Raw genomic sequence first — 6,512 nt, 5'->3', positions numbered from 1 at the left:
GAGATGAAAGAATAATTCATTAAGTGACATAAAGTAAGTGTGGCATGGCTAGAGACAGTGAGAATAACAAGAGACAAAATTGGCAAGGTAGGCATGGTCATATTGCTGAAAGACTTGAAAATTATGCTATAAAGTCCAAACCATATTTCAAGAGAAGTGGAATTCCATTCAAATTTTATAGCAGAAGTATGGTAATAATGGATTTCCGCTTCTGAAAGGCCCCACTTTCTGACAGGTGGGGAAAGAAGTAGGGTCAGGGTAGGAGTGGAAGATGGGAGACCAGTCAGGAGGCTTCTTCGGTGTTTCACGGGAAGGATAATGGACATCTTGACTTAGGTATTTATGATGGAGATGGGAAAGAGTAGTCAACTTTGAGAGCTATGTTAAAGAAAGAATATATCAAGCTTAGTCTCTATTAAGATTTTCTTCATTTTTGATGTGCTCTTATTGTCTTAGTCTGATGCATGTAAATAAGCATGATCTTACTTATCTTTCTTAGGATTTATGGGGTTTCCTGATTCTCTGTGTATTAGTTAGGGTAATTAATACCAGCTGTTATAACAAAAAAGACCCCAGAGTCATTGGTTGAACATATTGTAAGTTTTATTTCTTGCTCAAACTTCAATGCAGGTCTTCCTGGGTTAGTGGCTTTCCTGGGCTATTATCGTCTAAGCAAGAACTGACGCATCCAGATTCCTTCACGTTTAACATGGGGTCATCAACTCATCATATTTGGTGAGGAGAGAGAGAGGAAGGGTAGGGACACACACACACACACACACACACACACACACAGAATGGAGGGAAGGTGGGATGGGACATGTCCACCTACTCTTGACTATAACAGAAAGCAACCATCTCCTCCAATTACATTCTTTTCTGAGAACTAGTTGAATGACATGGGGAAACAGCCTGTGTGGCAGTAGCAACTGACTGGTCGTCTACACTGTTGATTAAAGTCTGAGCATTTCACAGCTATTAACCCTTCAAATATTCTCTCTCTCTCTCTTTTGTATTCTCTCCTTCTGGGACTTCCTTTACATGTATATGACCTCATTATCTTCCATATTTTTAAAACTATCTTTTGTATCTTCCTCTTTGTACTACTGGACTTTAGGTAATTTTTTTTAAGGTTCCTTCCAGTTTACTAACTCTCTCCTCAGTTGTAATTAATCTTATATTTAATACTTTTGTTGTGTTTTGATTTTTCAAAGATCATATTTTTTACTTGGGGAATTTCTATTTTTTTCAGTTTTGATCATTTTTAATTTTTATGTGATATTTCAGTTCTATGTTTCATATCTTTAAGAAATACTTATTTAAATTTTGTATCTGAGAATTCCATTATCAGGAGTCCCTAGGAAGTCCACTACTACTGTTTGTTGGTTCTTCTTACATTCATTCTGGTAGCTTGTTTCTCTTAGTATTATTAATTTTGGATTATGGATTCTTGTTCAAATGGTTGGGTTTTATTTTTAGAAATTCTGCAAGCCCTGTATCAGGGCAAATTTCTCCAGAGAATATCTATGTTTGCTTCTGCTTGGCACTGTAGGATTCTACTAACTTAATATTATTTAATTCAAAGTGTGTATAGTTTATCAGATCATATAAATCATACAAATGACAATTCCAACTCTTCTTGAGGGACAGCTTGATTTTTATAAATCAAGGAGAAACTTTTGCTTTTATCTAAGTCTGGGCGAAAATATATATGTTTCCTGGGGTGCCCGGGTGGCTCAGTTGGTTGAGCATCTGACTCTTGGTTTCAGCTCAGGTTATGATCTCGAGATTTCATGGGTTCAAACCCTGTGTCGGGCTCTGCTTTATCAGCACACAGAGCCTACTTGGGATTCTCTGTCTCCCTCTCTGTCTGCCTCTCCTGCACTTGCTCTCTCTCTGTCTTTCTCAGGACAAATAAATACGTTTGTTTCTCTCTTTGCTTTCGGACACACATTTTTTTATGGTCAACACTTTCACTGAACACATGGCTCTTTGAGGGCTCTGGCTTCCACCTCTAAATCTTTACCCTGAGTGGGCCCAATGTCATTGACATACAACTTGCTGGGTGACAAGAGATTCATACATGCAGTCAGGATAGGTGTGGTTTCATCACCCACTTGTTTCCTTATTTTCATCTTCCTTTATGACCTTGCCCCCTTAGAGACATCTCTTTTTACTTGCAAGATTAGCTATGTACTTCCAGATGATCATTATTTTATAACTCAATATTCCTAGATGTTTCATAGAAAAAATTCTAATATCTAGTTAACCATGTTTTCAGGTATGGCAGTTGTTTGTAATTAACCAGCTATATAGAATATTCTCATATATACTCCTGCAGCTTTGTTTATGTTGCTGACTGCTGAATCTGTGTGTTTTTTTCTATTTTTCTAAATCACTGAGCAGTGTTCCCCTTTTCATGTTCATCACAGTACCTCAGACTGATTATGTTTAAAACAGTCTCATCTTCCTCTTTTCCCACCTTGATTCTCCCTTATCAGTTTTCTGCCTCATTCTCATAGCTAGATCCACTCATGCAAGCTCGGTTCTGCCATGGTCTTTTAGGCTATCTGGAGTGATACACAGAAATCTAAGCCCCTCCATCCAGTGGAGATTAGAATTAAGCCATATTTCCCAGTCTTAGGATAAATAATAGGTTATTGCTAATGAAGTGACATCAAAGACACTCCTGTGAGTTAGCCCAAAATATTGGGTTGAACTTTCCCCTGGCATTCTTTGTTAATACTGGGGGGGGGGGAGGGTATAGGTGGAAAGAAGGACCTCCTTTACCTCAACAAGGAGCACTGGTACTGACAGAGGGAGTGATAGCAGTGTGGGAAGTGCTAGCAATGTCACATTCCAGCAGCAATGTCAAGGTCAAGTTGCAAAGCAGAAAAGCAGCAGATTCGGGGTGGCAGGTAGGGATGAGGTTGGCACTAGTAGCTTTATCAGTACTTGAGTGGATGCCAAGAAAATCACATGAGACACTTGGGACTCTGCCTGGAGAAGAGAGGGAGTTAGGGTGATTGTATCTTTAGAAATTATGTTGAATGGAAATTCAGAGTCATATACCATATTTATGACCGTTGCAGATGTTCTCTTCCAGCCTGGAATAGGAAGAATTATCTAAATATTACTAAAGTACACCTCAAGAGGAAAAACGCAATATAAATAAATAGAATAATACAAATAAGTACCGTAAGAATATAAAGGGCTGGCAATTTAGTCTATGGGTCTTTAAGCATAGAAAACAATTGATATATTCTATCCATTTCAGGATGTAATATGAAGAATTAAATTACCTGCATACGAAGGAATTTGATTTGGGGTTCCTCACAGTGAGACAATTTTAAACGGTATTCATGGTAAGATATTCCTAAAACAACAGTCTTAGGACAGAAGTGATTATTCTGTAGTGTCTAAAAAAAAATTCCAAATTATCAGTGGCTAACTTCACAAAGTCTATTTCCCATTCAGGCAAAGTCCATTGCAAGTCTGGCAACATTGTTGGGCAGCCTTTCACAACTCAACTATTTTGTTCAGTTGTGCCAAGGATGTTACATACTATTATTCCAGATGCAAGGAAAGAAATCAATTTGACTTCACAGAATAAGACTTAATGGTCTCTTGGGGGTTCAGCTAAAGGGCAGCTGTACTCCTCTCACTAAAGCAGCCATCCAGGCTGAGGAAGATTCCATCATCCTCTACTTATGTCGTCTGGAACACATGATCCATTCAGTCAACATGGTAGAGGAAGGGACAACTGGAAAGTAATTAACTGATTTTTTTTATATTTCGAGTGTCATATCTGACCACAGCCACTGGCCAGATGTAGTCTCGTGAATTCCTCCAATTGCATATTAGACGAGATTTAGAATGGAAGAAGAACCAGATCTTGGTGAACACAATTTTGGAGATCGTCAAGAAATAAAGAAGCCTGGTTTTGATTTGCAGAGGAAAAATGTCAGATATTGAATGCTTTTCAAAAGAAAATCGGCTGATTCTCCTACCAACAGAAAGCAGTCTTGAGATTTCAGCTGTATACTAGGAATAGGTAATATTACTGAAAATTATTAAAAACAGTTTGTGAAACCAAATCTTTAGTTATTAGTATAAAATATATCCGTTTAAAAAGATATTCCTTGGGGAATTTCTTATCAAGGAACATAAATTTTCAGTATGTCAGTAGAATAAGTCCTAGAGATCTACCATACAGCATTGTACCTACAGTCAACAAAATTGCATTGTACACTTAAAATTTGTTGATCTCACGTTAAAAGAGTAGATCTCACATTAAGTGTTTTTATAACAAAAAAAAAAAGAAAGAAAAAAGAAAAAAGATAAAAAATATCAGGATATATGCAAAAATATTATCATTGGTTATTTCTTAAATGATAGAATTATTTTCTTCTTTTGTTCCTCTCTGTTTTCTAAATTTTTGACAATGTGCATGTATTAGTACACACGTAATACATTCCCGTATGTAATAGTGTAATGTATATGCATTTTATAATGTATATGTATTACTTTTGCAAAGTAATATATATATTCAAAAAATTCATATATATTCTTGACCTAAATATGAAAAGTATGCAACAATCTTTTAAAATATGTTTCAAAGTTGGTTTTACTTTAAAAATTACATTAATATTTCTGTATTAGAAAACATAAATATAAAATATAAAGTGAAAATACCTTTACATTTGATCATGTATGTGACAATTCCATTTTTATTTTATTTTACTTAAGTTTATTTCTTTATTTTGAGACAGAGACAGCATGAGCAAGGGAGGGGCAGAGAGAGAGAATCCTAAGCTGTTTCTGCACTGTTAGCTCAGAGCCCAACATGGGGCTTGAGCTCACAAACCGTGAGATCATGACCTGAGCTGAAACCAGGGGTTGGATGCCTGACTGAGTCACTCAGGTGCCCCGTATAATGCACTAGTTTTGATGACAGGATGAAATAGGCAGCAAGAAAAGCACTGGAGGTACGGATTGATAAAGAGCATCTGAAAGCAGAAAGGGTAGAGAAGGTTATCATGTCCATTTGGATTCTGTCAGATGCGGCACCTTGAAGAATGAATAAGAGTGAGAGCAGGTAGCAATAATGCCTCTATTGGCCTATCCTTTTTAAAGTTAAATATCAGTTTTGGGGGCTCCTAGGTGGCTCAGTCGGTTGAGCATCAGACTCTTGATTTCAGCTCAGGTCATGACCCCAGGGTTGTGGGTCGTGCCCTGCCTTGGGCTCCGTGGGGAGCGTGAAGCCCGTTTGGAATTCTCTGTCTCTCTCTCTGCCCCTCTCTCTCACTTGTCCTCTGTCTCTCTTTTAAAAAAATCAATTTTCTACATAAAGTTTTCAAGTGACAGTTTTTGTAAACGATTTTTTAATAAAAATAATTATAAAGATGAATTATTCACCTCTCTGACTTCCTAAGAAGAGTGTATTTGGATACAATTTAAACTTTTCTGTGTGATTCACTGCTACCAATACTAAGAGAATAAGATATTCTATCTCTAAGAGACAGGATATTCTCCATCTGGTGTTTGTTTTCCTTGGGTTCTTTCTACCTCACCACCAGGCATCAACTTTCTCTGTTTGCACCTATCTTGTGCAGTGTCCTGCTCTCCTTCTATTTTTTCTGCCTCTGATCTGGTACACTGGAAAGGATAAATGCTGTGCTTGTTGAAAATTTCTGTTAAACACTGTCAATAGTGAAAAAGAGTAAAAAAAAAAAAAAAACCCGGGCATACAGCTGGGACAATGAGACAGTTAATGTGAATGGTCCTCACTGTCTTCGGCTTCTCCAGATTCAAGCCTGTGGTTGAAGGATGACATCCCCTAAGACTTGTGGCTAGAGAAGAGAGCTAGTGAACTGGGTTATTCCTGATATATTTACAACTGGGGACATCGCTTTTCCTATAGCTGTATTGGATGCAGGGAGGGCAATCATACCAAGGATAACATACAGGACGTAGGGAAAAAACAAAACAAAGCAAAATCTGGAAGAAACAGGCACACCAGATTTCAAATATGTCTTTGCTACTTTCAGGCTGTGTGACCTTAGGCAATTCACTCATCTTCCCTAGGCCTCAGTTTTCTCAGCCTCATAGGGGTATTAGGAAGATGCAGAGTGCACAAGGACATTTTTTAAAACTCACACCCCTTAAAGATTTAGGGTACGATGTGCCCTCAGACCCCAGGACAGGGCAGTGGTTCATGGCACACACGTTGAAATAGAAACTCTCTATTGGAATTGAGGTGAGGATTAGTTGAGTTAATATGTATAAAATGTAAATAAACCTTTCATATTATTTCCACTTCTTTATTATCTCAAAAACAATATGAAGTGGCACTTTGGATCCTCCAAATGAAGCAACAGACCTAAATCCACAGCAACAGGTGCATGTTCCTTTCCGTTTCTTTCTATGTCTACTTAAGGCTCCTCACCATGTTTCAGAGATTCACAGAGTCAGAGTCAACCTGTTATTTTATTTAAGAGTAGAAAGAAGTG

General features: G+C 37.6%; 1 long non-coding RNA gene across 1 annotated transcript; it reads right to left on the bottom strand.

Annotated features, from left to right (window-relative positions):
- Positions 1–2,690: 2,690 nt before the first annotated feature.
- Positions 2,691–3,412, bottom strand: LOC131506231 (uncharacterized). The gene is made up of 2 exons (XR_009258813.1): positions 3,303–3,412; positions 2,691–3,107 (listed from the first exon to the last, which is right to left on the bottom strand). It is a non-coding gene; the product is annotated as an uncharacterized LOC131506231 (long non-coding RNA).
- Positions 3,413–6,512: the final 3,100 nt, after the last annotated feature.

Source organism: Neofelis nebulosa, chromosome 3 (genome assembly GCF_028018385.1).
Source record: "Neofelis nebulosa isolate mNeoNeb1 chromosome 3, mNeoNeb1.pri, whole genome shotgun sequence".
Lineage (NCBI taxonomy): Eukaryota > Metazoa > Chordata > Mammalia > Carnivora > Felidae > Neofelis > Neofelis nebulosa.
Note: the sequence above shows the minus strand (reverse complement) of the source record. Positions and strands in the feature narration are given on the sequence as shown.